This window comes from Akebia trifoliata, chromosome 14 (assembly GCF_017979445.1).
Source record: "Akebia trifoliata isolate Shusen 1 chromosome 14, ASM1797944v1, whole genome shotgun sequence".
NCBI lineage: Eukaryota > Viridiplantae > Streptophyta > Magnoliopsida > Ranunculales > Lardizabalaceae > Akebia > Akebia trifoliata.
This window is the reverse complement of record NC_141388.1, coordinates 19,158,301-19,171,920: the sequence shown is the minus strand read 5'-3', so window position 1 is coordinate 19,171,920 and position 13,620 is coordinate 19,158,301. Positions and strand designations below refer to the sequence as shown.

Below are 13,620 nucleotides of genomic sequence, written 5' to 3'. Positions count from 1 at the left end.
TTCGTTGGAAGAAATTTTGATTTTTGGTGAATTAAACAGGTAAAAGTGAAAATCATATTGCTATTAATTTTAATATAAATTTTTTTTCCTGTAACAATCTCACATGATTATACATTATTTGTTCTCCCCTCATACTTAGATGGTTTATCATTAAACAAGTATCAACCATCATTTTTGCATAGGGTTATCAACTATTATCTATCTTGTTAGAGATCTTGATTTACACAAGGATGGATTTTTATAGATTTAAAGGTAATTGTGGTGATTTTGAAAAAAATGAGTATTAAGTAGTTTTTAGAGTATTTTTAAATACATGGATTGTAGTAGTAAAGAATTTGATCGGTTTAGTATTTCTCATCTTTTTTTCCATTTCACAATTTATTTTTATAGATACTTATTATTCTTTATCTTCACTGACTTCATAAAAGATTGGTATATAATCAAGTAATATTAATTATTTTAGAGTATTGAAGTTGAATTATATATATCTAAAGCTGTAACATTATGATGAAAATTTAAAGCGGTCATTTTATGGTATATGTCAATTTGTACTTGAATCATACAATCTTTTGGTCATATATGTTGAATCATAATTGAATAAATCTCTGAATCGGGCTGGAGTAACCTCAAGATTTACCTCACTTGGCACTTTTTTGACATGGAGTTGCCCATGAGAGCGAAGATATTTTTCACTCGTATCTCGATGAAATTCATCTATGATTTGTACACACTTCCACATCAGAAAAGTGTGAAATTTATTCTTGATATTGTCAATTTTTTTTTTCTTGTGATACATCGGTCCAAGTGTATATTCTTTTTTGTGTGTGCGCGTGTGTGGGAGAGAGAGCCAAAAAAAGATGTAAGATTTTTTTTTTAGGGTGGATTTCATTTTTCATAGGTCACGATGGAAAAATGAAATCCATCATTGGATGGACTTTTTGATGAGAGTGGATATTCATTTTCCATAGAAATTGTGATTTTCCTTTATTTTTCACGTGTAATCAAAACATATTAAAGTTAAAACCACAACTACCAATACTGTTGCGGGTTTTTTAAGAGAATTGCTATTGGCACCTTAATTTCTACTTATTACACCCCAATTATAGATTAAAATACACTCTTTAAACATTACATAGGTTTGGGCTCAAATTGTTATCTCAGCAGCATTACAAAACATTTCTCGTTCAAACTTCAAACAATTTTAGAACAAGAATTTGAAGAAGAACCTAAATAAGATCTCATCCTAGACTCTCCATCAACTTCATCTGATGATCCGAAACAAATACTCCAACACTCTTTATATTGAAACCCCTATCAACCATCATCACCACCATTGATGTTTAACAGATTTGCCATTGAAACACCACCACTGGTCTTTGATCACAAGCTTCAACCCACAAATGAACCAATCGAAGAGGAAAAACTCTATCGTCAATTATTTCAGCATTTATGAATTTCTCAAGTACACGAGCGCACGAGTATCATATAACTTGTTTTGATAGGATCCTAAATCCTATAGACAATTTTGATCCACTTAAGGGGGATTTTCCTCCAAATTAATTAATTTATTTTTATTAATTAATTGAAAAAACTGTATTACATCCTCCCATATATATAACGGAAGGATTTTGACTCCAACATACAAATATTAGACTCCTAATTTAATAAAACTTCCTAAATTAGTAAAATGAAAAGAATCCTAAAATAATGAAATACCTAACTAGCACTTATATTATTAAATTACTAAATAACATAGCCGTATATCTTAAATATACTAAAATAACGTATCTTAACATCCATACCCTTTTCAAAATGAATTGTCCTCAAGTCATAAAATTTTCAAAAGCAATTTCGTCCTTCAGAGTGTCCACATCGGTCTCCAAAAGGAGTAGTTGAGGTTTCTTACAACAATGCCCCGATTTGAAAAATTCGTCGTAATTGAAACAAAGACCTTTCGATCGCTGTTCTGTATCTTTTTCCGGGGAAAATCGATTAATAGGAGGAAGTCCAAGAGGTGCCTTTGGCTCAAAAGGTGTTGCTCTGCACAATGAAAAATCTTGGGTTATCTTAATCATTTTTTCTTGACAAATAGCCAAGTTGAATGCTTTAGTTAGTTAATCAACCTAAGTAAATGTACTCTAGCACAATGTCATCACGTAAGCCCAAGACAAAACAATTAATTCAAAATGATTATTGTAACACTCCAAATTTTTAATTCGTATCTCGAGGAAAAAATAAATAGTGGAATTGTAAGAAAATCTTGAAAGTGGGACTTAGGGTAAAACTGTAGGACCTTGTTCTGATCATTTTTAATGGAATCTAACCTCATCATTAGATTCAAAATGATCGAAAAATATAGTTTAGCCTGTAAGCACGCTCAAATGCGAGTCCGAATATAAAAGTTGCAAAATCCTCGATTACCGGATCGGATCAGGCTAAAATAGTGACTTTTTGTTAGAGAAAGAATTAGTAAGATTCGATTATACCATTGGGTTCGTAACGAAAAATTATTGAATATGGATGATTTATTTATCATTTTTGGAGATCAAGAAGTCGAATTATCGTCAAAAACGAAAACGACATCAAGTTTAGGGGTCACCTCAGGCCAAAAATGTAAATTTTTGATGGAGACATAATTTTTAGAAATTGACCATACCATTAGATCCGGAATGAAAAATTAGGCGAAATAGAGTATTCATTTGTTAGTTTTGGAGTCCGAATAATCAAGTTATCATCGATCGAAACAATTGATAAAATACCGAATTCGTCCCACATTTTATTTAAATAATATTTTTAATTTTTTTTAATCTTATCTCCCCAACTCGTCATTTCAGCCGCGACATATACAACGAAAAATTCATTTTTTTTCTTCAAACTTCCACCTCAGATCTCGTGCAAACGGCTCGCCGTCGACGATCGCCGCAGAAGGAAAAAAGATCTGCAGCCTCAACATCTACAAAACCCACCCAACCTTTCTTCATTTCACTTTCTATTTCATCCAATATCGCCAAAAATCAGCCGTATTTGGATACGGAAACTTCGAAATTTTGACCTCGGATTTCGTCCGTTTCGGGGTCAAATCGTCTTCCGACGCAGAAGGGAGAAACGTCCGCAGCCTCATTCTCTACATAACCCAATCAAATTCATTCCGTTTTCTCATCTTTTTCACCCCATATAATAAAAAATCAGTCGTATTTTTATACGGAGATTTTCGTAACTTCGACCTCGATTTTCATCGATTTCGGAGTCAAATTGTCTTTCGCCGTAGAAGGGAGAAGAGACAAGTACATCGAGATCTTCGAAACCACCGGGTCAGTTTCGAAAATCAGCCGCTTCAAAGTTCGGTCCATCTTGATTTCCGTACCGATCGCCTCGATTTTCGTGCACACGCTTTGATCATTTCGCCTAGACATTGTAAGGAACTCTCAATTTCTATTAGTAATCTAGATTGTTAAAATTGCATTTAGGATTTTATCGAAAAATTTGGATATATTTTTAAAATATAGAATTATTTTGTTATTTCAAAAATTCACGCCAGAAATTGCATGTTTGATATGTTTAATTGTATTTTTAATAAATTATACTTGGGTAGGATATTTTAACGGGTTATTGCCATAAATTGGGTCTTGTGTACTGCTCGGACCCCGTTTTGATATGAAATTTGTATTTTTTTTCAATATTATTGATAGAAATAAATTCTATAGTTGAAAAATGTGATTTAATATTCAATGAACTCATATTGAGTTGATGAATATCAGAAAATGGATATTTTATGAAGAGATTGAAAACTGTAAAAGTCGAAAAAAGGGAAAAAGGGTATGAAACGGTAAAATGTCAGAGTCACACCCGAGGGGTGATGTCTGCATTTTACGTTGTTGTGTTGTATGTAGGTTGGTGAACGGATATCCAGGGATAATGTTACTGGTTGCATGTTTATTTACTTTCTGTTAGCGCGATGCGCTCTATTATGTTATTTATTTTAGGCCGGGTGGCCACACTTGCATGGTAGGAAACTGGATATCTATTCACAACCTTGTATTGTTAATTTCTCTTTTGTTTTCAAATGAAAATAATATATATAAGTAGCTATTTTGTGAGCTGTTAAAGAGTTTGTGAATGCCTGAAGAGATAGTGCATCATATCATCCGGAGTGGTGTACTATCCTGGGATGTACGGTAGGGACCACCAAACTCATACGTGGTATGGGACGCGTATGAGAGTGGAGTCACAACTGGAATCCGGGTTTATTCATCTCTATCTTTACCAGTGAACTTGTAATGTAAAGGTGGTCGTATACGAATGGTTTGTATCTTTGGGAATCACATGTACGCCTGATAGGCATAGACGAAGATGATTAGTCAGTGATCACTAACAATCTATAGTAGTCGAACGTTCTGACACATCGAAAAGAGACCCATTGCTTACGGTCACGTCAAACGGCCAGCCTGAGCCGGATAAATGGTCTACCAAGCGTGGTAAACAGCGACCAGCCACAAAATCAGGAACTAAAAGCCCGAGAAGAATTGTAACATCATGTCCCGACTGGGAGCGATCCAGTCGTGAATCCCAACTCTCTAATTCCAATACTCCACCATTGTGTATTATGTATCTGTTGCTTATTTTGATATATAAGATGAAATGCATGTTTATTGTTTCTATTTGATCAATTAGATTTGTATAAAAAGATAATGTTATAGTGAGTACTGCTGATCGATGTAATGTGAGTTTTAAAATGTTTAGTTGCTCATCCCTGGCTATATGTACCAGTTAATCGTAGTTTTCTTCTGTAAAATTTTGTTTATTTTAAAATGATTCAGTATGTTTATTCGTTCATGTTAGGAGAGGTTATTGGCAGAAATTGTTGCTTCCTTACTAGGTAACCCTTGTTACTCACCCTTTCCTTCTCTATTTTTTTAATTTCAGATCTAAAGCTTGGCGAGACAAGTATAGAGCACGAGTGAGAATCATCTGGTGGGTCAAATAGATAGCCAGACTTTGTCACTTGGTGAGTATTGGGGCTACACCCCTCTAATGGTGTTAGTTTGTCTAGGTAGTATTATAGATGTTGTTCTGAGCGTTAGGACTTTTGTTAGAGTGAGAAAATCTCTGTATAATCCTGTATATAAATTTTCTTCTTCCGCACTCTGATTTATCGTACGATATTAGATGTATATAGACTTCCGCTCGTTATTACATTATGTATGTAAATGCAGGATTGTATGTCGTTTATCAGGTGCAGGTTGAACGCCTTGGAATGCTAACATAAACAGAGGAAACAATGCCGAAATTTCGAGGTGCTACATAATACCTCGAGATCTGACATGGGGATTTGTGTTAGCGTTTGGCGGGGCGCCACAATTATGATAAATTGATATCCCAATTCGTAAGCTTTTCAAATAGGCCTTGGAATTCATGAATCTTATCAGTTTGTTTGAGTTTAGATAATGTCACACATAGATTCGCGAACTCCTGAGAGCCAAAGCGAGAACATATGGCCTGAGTGAATTAAGTCTATGACATTAATCCAATTGAATGAGTCATCCAATAATACCATGCTATAGCATCTACGGTTAGGTGAACTGAGACCAAGGAAACCATATGTTCATTTGGCAAGCCATTCAATTGTTGATATTGTTCAGCCCGAAAAATCTGGTATTTTGGATCATCTCTGTCAAATCTTAGAAAATCAATATTAATCGGACGACCTTGTATTGCTATGCCGCCTTATTGATTTTCTACTCTTTGTTATAAATTAGTAGGAGCATGTGGCGTTTCTCAAACTGGCGGTTGATCAACAATCAATCGTTCCAGGGTTGCTTGAATCACCCACATCCCTTCTTTCAACTCATGAACATCAATGTTTAATTGATTGAACCTGGGCTCAAACGAGTCAATTCTCTGACTCAACTCCTTAATAGTCATCATCTTTGGTATGAAGATCGTTTACTTTGATATCAAATGATAGGATCCTAGATCCTATAGACAATTTTGATCCACTTCAAGGGGGATCGTTCTTCAAATTAATTAATTTATTTTTATAGATTGTTTGAAAAAAAAAACGTATTACATCCTCCCATATATATATAAAGGAAGGATTTTGACTCTAACGTAAAATATTAGACTCCTAATTTAATAAAACTTCTTAAATTAGTAAAATAAAAAGAATCCTAAAATAATAAAATATCTAATTAGTAATTAGATTCCTAAAGTACTAAATAACATAGATGTATATCCTAAAAATATTAAAATAACGTATCCTAACACGTTTTCTCGGAAGATTTGGAGTGGTGGTGTTAGTAGTGGAGGCAAAGTCGACAGAGCAAGAGTTGAAATTGAGGAACAAAATAGAAATCTAAGAACTTGGGGACCTGTATACTGTAAAAATGAAACCCTAAACCCTAAAATAGTTCTTATTAGCACCCTAACTTTTATTTATTCTAAATCATTCATTTATTTTTAATTGGAGTGTAATAAGTAAAAGATGGGGTGCCAATATCAGCTCTCTTCTAGTAAGAAATTCTATTTTTTGAGAGGTACTATTGCCCCCACCAATTTCTATATAGAATTGCACACAGTTGGTGTGGCGTTAGTAAAGGTTAGTGTGGCAATAACAACTCTCTCTCTCTCTCACACAATTGGTGTGGCGTTAGTAAAAATTGGTGTGGCAATAGCAACACACTCTCTCTGTGTATGTCTTTTTTTTAATTCCTTTGTACTTGTTAACATGTGGGCAAAGATCACGTTTTCCTATCAAATCCAATGGCTCAAATGGTTTCGTCGGCTACACCAAAAATATTCGTATCAAATCCAATGGCTCAAATGGCACACATATGCTTTGGACAGGTGTTCCTTTTTCTTTACCCACTAAATGAGGTACACTGTAAAATCAAACCAGGCAAGGACTGCCTGTTGTTTTATTGAGTGAGTTCCCAAGGTTTAAGAACGAGATCAGCAAACCAGGGGGCTCCCCTGAAAAATTTAACAATAAATCTAGAAATATCTTTAATTTATAAATACCTCTCTCCTCCCCCTTCACTTCCACAACAACTTCAACACCAACCACATAAATTTCTTCCATTCTCAACTACCTTTTTTCACTTTTCATTGAAGAAGATGGATTCTTTGCAATCTTGGGTTTCTGAGCACAAGCTTACTAGCATTGGTATAATAAGCAAACCCACTTTTTTAATGATGATATTTACTCTCTCTCTCTGTTGTTATCTTTTGTGGGGTGGGGGGCCTAATGGTATGATTTAGAAGCAAAATCATACTTTTGTGTTAGTAGATTTATTTGATAGGGGTAATGTATTTATAATCTTTTTCGGTGGAAGAAAGAATTGTAATTCTTTTTTGGCTTTTAATTTTTCTCTAATTTAGGATTTTTGATTTCGTGTCCCAAGATTACAGTTTGGAGATTGTCGGACACGCATCACTTTTTCTCTAATCTCATGTTGGATTTTCGCTGATTTGATTCGTTAATTGGATCTCAGGTGCAGTATGGGCATCGGCGATTGGTGCATCATTAGCTTACACGCGTGCCAAATCCCCCTATAATAAGACCAGCCTTAGGCTTATACATGCTAGGTAAGTCATGGACCCTTTCATGTCTTACTTGAATCTAGCTATAATTTTTTTTTTTTTTTTGTTTATAGTGTGTGAGAATAATGGTGCAGGATGCACGCACAAGCCTTAACCTTGGCAGTGTTATCTGGAGCGGCGATCGTGCATTACTACGACAAGAATCATAATGCGGAGGATGAGAAGAATTCGTCTAAAATTAAGTTTGGTTAGCTCTTAATGTATCTCAAATATAAGTAGTCATCGAATAATATATACATATATATAGTTAAACATGTTGGTATGATTAGTCCTGTCTTTCAAGTAGGACTACAAGAACTTTATATATGGTTGATGTTGTAACCCAGTCTTATTAATTCAAGTAATTTCAACCAAATTCTGGAATTAATTTGTTTGTTGAGAGAGAGAGAAATCTTCCATCGTAGGCATTTCTCCCACCTTTAGTAAACTACATCATGGTCTCTGTTCCAAGTTCCAATTGATTGAGTCATATATAGAAGTAGTTTAATATAATGGTCGCTGAGGTATATCATCATTTGTTAGATTAGATACACCCTTAACGTTTTGGTGAATATTTGAGGTACCTCTAATGTTTTCAAACTGTTGACATACCTTCCCTTGGTCTTGTCTGAGAGAATATTAAAATGACTTAAATACCCTTATCTTCAATATTCATCCAAAAAAAATCTTTCTCTCCAAAATTAGTCTTCTTTAACTTCATGGGCAACCCTAAGATTTTATCTACTTCAAGCCTCAAGAATAAAATTTGATTTTTATATTTGTAAAAGATAAAAAGATAATGAAATTATAGATAAAACAAAAATTAAGAATTACAAAAAACAAAAAAAAAATGATTTAAAACAATGGAGTGAAGATGAGATTGAATATATAGATTAGAACAGATACTCTCATAAACCCAACATTTCTTTGACCCATTGGTTCCCTTCCTTGCGACATAAAATATCAATAACAATAATGTTTGAACCTAGAAGAGTCCAACGAACCCTTATCACGTAACATATGTATTATCCTTAATAATTATGTACTTAGGTATTATAATCAACGTAACACATTATTATGATGAAAAACTCTAAAACCTAACTTAGGGTGAATCATACAAACGAATGTGATTTGGTTAATTGATCGAATGATTATAAGCATTCAATTGTTGTTGCATGACTCCTACCCATGTTTTTACGTCTTCAATTTCCATCTCATCTTGTTCATGAATGGTATCAAGATGACTCAAATGAGTCATCTCTCTTATCTTGTACGAGAAACTTTTTTATAAAATCGTGAACCTGAAAGAAACATAACCAAAAAAAAGGAAGAAGACTTGTCCAACTCGCCCCACGTAATCTTGGTCTTGGACGATTCAAATGGTTTTTGAAACTATGGTCCTATGGTGTTGAGTCAGCATTCAACAAAATTATTTACCAATCAGTGGAAAGCTAATCAATCATGATGTCACATATTACATCTTACACTTCTAACATGTGCGATTTTCAACGCTGAAGCTGCCTACTCTTTCTTTATACGACGGATGAATTTTTCCGAAGTAGCGAATGGTGTTCATAAAGCATATATATTCGGGTAAATTGCCATTTCGTGCGATGAGTACGACGATATTCCAATTCTTGCTCATTGGTCATTTTAATTCCCAAAACATGAAAGGTCAGATTGCAAGTGTTTCAAACTGATGACCTCGATGGTCTATAACGTAGTGAGATCACTGTGAACACCAAAATCGTCCCTTTTATAATCAATGAGATTCACTTTGAAAAAAAAATCAGCGATCTTGTTACTTTAAACTAGAGTGATCGTCCCCTTTGAAAAACCTGCAACCTCGTTTTTCATGTTTTGAGAATTAAAATGAATAATAGTTGGTTGGAATGAGAATTTTGTCAGAATTGTACACCTCATTTTGCACTCATCCGATTTAGAAACTCGTCACCTGAGTTATTGTGGATTTCTAATGATAAGCAAGAGACAATTTAAGAGATCGAAAGCTTGAGAGAAATCTTTCCATCTTTCTACTCCCTCTTTTCACGACTTTTCAACTCTTTGAGAGTCCCATTGAATCAAGTTGATAATGTCAACCAAGTTTGACCAAATCAATCAGTACTACACTCAAGGAGGTCATCTTTGGCAAAACCAATCTCCCAATATTACTTTGATCAAATTTGACCTCTTGTCGCTCCTTTGCAGCTTATAAAATTTTAATTGACTCTTTTCTTCTAAGCCACACTAACCAATCTAAGGAAGAGAAAGTGTAATAATTGAATTACGTTTTGACTTGATCCTAGAAAAACATGGGGTACGTAAGCAACTTAAGAAGTTACTTTATGCTTAGTCACAATATATATATATGGGTCGGGTTCCGTAGACTCACATTGCGACACACCGTTTTGTCTTATATGGGCAAAAATGTTTGGAATGGGCTGATTTTTTGTGAGAATGATCTCTATGGTGAGGAGATCATCCTTGCCAAAAATCAGCTCATTATGAAACTTCTAGCCCCATGTTTACAAGTTGAAAAATTTTAGATCGTCCAATTTTTGTAAATCAATTTTGATGGAGTTAGAAGTTTTGGAATGGGATGATTTTTTGCCAGGATGATCCACTCATCACAGAGATCATCCTCACAAAAAATCAGTCCATTCCAAAATTTTTTGCCTATATAAGACAAACGGTGTGTCGCAATGTGAGTCGTAATAGGGGTCGTAATAACGCTATCCTATATATATATATACAAAATTAAGAAGAAGAGGAAAAAAAAGAAAGTGCCCTTCAAAGAAAAACTCCCATCAAAGGGTTAAAAAAATGCCACACTAAGACATTTTGAAAAGAAATTTGATAATAAAAAGAATTGGTAGGAAAAGAATAAGAATACCAGACTAGGGGCATTTTTTGGAAATGCCTTCTTTATATAGTTCGTCAACTAACTCCTCAATCTTTGCAAAGGAACAAGTCCAAAAATTTCAAAAAAACACTCCCCTTGGAGTAAGTAGGGATTTCCTTGAAACCTTAGCTTGCATTTTTCCGAGGTGTAAGCAGCCCAACCAAAGCCTAAGCAAGAACGATAAGATTTGGGATTTGACCTCTTCTATGCAGAGTAATGATACCAGTGAATAAAAATGCCCTAACCTAGAATTCGATGAATGAAAACTTAGATCAAGTTTCATACCTCTCGTGCAAATCAAAATCAACTCAATCTGGGCTAGCATTTCTCATTCATAATAGTCTCCCGTTTTATAGGATCTTTTTTTTTATCCATTAGAAGGATTTAGAATGAGATAAATCTAAATCACCACAAATAAGGAAGGGGGTAACATATTAGAAGGGGTGAATAAGAAAAGATGAGAACTTATAAATAGGGAATGGGATCTCGACGAAGAAGACTTTTAGACCTTTTTTGGAATGTTCTTGTAATGAAGAGATTTATCTATTATTTTCTACAACTTGAGTTCAAACTTGAGTCTTAGAGGGTGTTTGACCAGTATAGACACTTATTTTTGTCTGGATCAAGGTCGGGAGATCAAGAAATTGAACATAAAAGGATTCTATCCAAGGGAGCAACATACAAGATCCAAAAGCTAACCGAATTGAAGAACTAAGGGTCATGGGCCTTTCCAGAAATTCTTAAAGTCCATTCTATCCATACCTTAGGTGTGGACATGCCAAATGTGGCATGTCTGTACCTAAATTGTGTACAGACTATTTTTAGCCTCTCTACCTCTCACTTGTGGACAATGTGCATTTCCTCTATTACCCACCTCACCTAAATGTGCACAGAACTCTTGAGGGTACCATTATACTTTCAAACCTCATTTTTTTGGATACTACTCCACTTGGATCATTATCAAATCTCATTCCGTTGAAACATTCCACTTGTCCCCCCTACAAAGCTTCATTCTATTGGGACCACACACCAATCTACTTTTACAAAATATTTTTCCAATTTCGTCCGTGCTGATGAACTTCTTACAAAATCGTCTCTTAAAAAATTTTTAAAAAAATTCCAACTCCGTGCTGATGACAAAAGAACCTTTCCAGCTTTGTATTGATGTCTGCCTTGTGTTAATGAATTTCTTACAAAATAGTCTCTTAAAAAAAAAAAATTCCCAACTCCTTGTCGATGAATCTTCTCAATAAAAGAACTTTTCTAGTTCCTTGCTGATGATACCTCTTAAAAAATTTAAAAGTAATATGCTGGCTTCGTGTTGATGCTAGCTTCGTGCTGATGAAATATATCGTAAGATATTCAAAAAATGTCTAGTTCCGTGCTGATATAGATTCTATGCCGATGCTAGTCTCGCGCTGATGTAACTCACTTTTTCAAGAACACGTAATCCAGCTTTGTGCTAATGCCAACCATATATTGACAAACACAACCTAGTTCCGTGCGGATGTCAGCTCCGTGCTAATGTAATCTTATTTAAGAAAACACACAACCCAGCTCTGTGCTAATGTCAACTTCGTGTTGATGTCAACTTTGTGCTGATGAACCAAATCTCGAAAGATATTAATTTAGAATGTCCATCTTTAAAAAAAAATTAAAAAATATGCATTTCCTTCGTAGGAATATTTATCAGACATTTGTCATCAAGAAGAGTATTAATTTAGAATGTTCATCTTAAAAATACAAAAAATAAATTAAAAAAAAGGGTCGCATTCCTTTCCTAGAAATATTTATCAGACCTTCATCCTCAAGAAGGGTATTAATTTAGAAGGAATATTAAAAAAAACAAATTCTATTTACTATATATAGGGGGTGGTTCATGAGATATATGTAAAAACAATGGTTTTTCAAAATATGGGTTAGAGGTTTTGGATTGAGTTGATTTTTTGCGAGGATGGTCACTATGATGAGAAGATCATCGTCACAAAAAATCATGTGATGCCCCACCAAAAGCTAACAGAAAGCCCCATGTTAGATCTTAAGGCACAAGGTGGCCCCTCGAAATTTCGGCATGGTCTCATCTATTTATGTTAGTATTTCAAGGCGTTCAACCTGCATCTGATAGACGACATACAATATCCTGCATATAAACATACAAAATATAATACTAGTGGAAGCTTATATACATCTAATAATATACGATAGATGGAGTGTAGAAGGATAAACAAAATATAGGATTATACAACATTTCTCACTCTAACAAAAGTCCTAACTGTAGACACCCCATTTTTGCACCCACTTGATTAATCAACTCGTCAACCTGATTGCAACGGTTCTCAATGATGGATGATTATTCCAATGCTATATTTTGTTACTATATATATTTCAGAAATTCGGATGAGGTATCTCAAACTAACAAAACTATAGAAACTGCGCTATGCTAGGAAAATATAACCCCAAAAGCTTAGAAATCATCATTTTTCAGACAAAAAGAAGCTTCACGATAAAAATCACTAAAAATAGTCAAATTATCAAAATACCCCTAATCTCAAAACATTCCTAGAGCCTACATTATACTTAGAAAAACCCTTTCAAACACACCAATGTTCACAAAATTTGATAAAATTACGAAAATACCCCTCATAAAGTTCATGACCATTTCGCACAAAAATTTCATAAATGAAACAAACCAATATTTTCATTAAATTTCTTACGAAAAATCAATTCCAAAATATCCTGGAACATTGAAAAACTACTTAAAACGCAAAAAGTCATCTCCGAGGGCAAAACGATAATTTTATAATTTTAATAATTAAAATATTAATTAATGTAAAGTAAAATCCTAATTAAAATTAAAGTCAATCAAGTGAGACTTAAGTCAAAATCCTAAAATTAAAGTCAATCATGTGAGACTTAAGTCAAAATCCTAAAATCAAGTAAATCAAGTAAGACTTAATGTAGGCATGAAATGTTCGCCATGAACCTCAATACTACATTGTTTGGAGTCGCCACCATTCTTTTTTAAAAATGGGTGTGAATGGGCACCCGAATTGATTCTTTTGAAAATAATTTTTTTCATGGCATTGTAGTGACTCTCATTTGTTGGAAAAGGCAAGCTCTACCTAAGATCTAGGTAAGGA

General features: G+C 34.2%; 1 long non-coding RNA gene across 1 annotated transcript; it reads left to right on the top strand.

The window, feature by feature from the left end:
• The first annotated feature begins 7,004 nt into the window (after positions 1–7,004).
• LOC147386510 (uncharacterized) lies at positions 7,005–7,966 on the top strand. The gene is made up of 3 exons (XR_015171680.1): positions 7,005–7,162; positions 7,491–7,584; positions 7,674–7,966. It is a non-coding gene; the product is annotated as an uncharacterized LOC147386510 (long non-coding RNA).
• Positions 7,967–13,620: the final 5,654 nt, after the last annotated feature.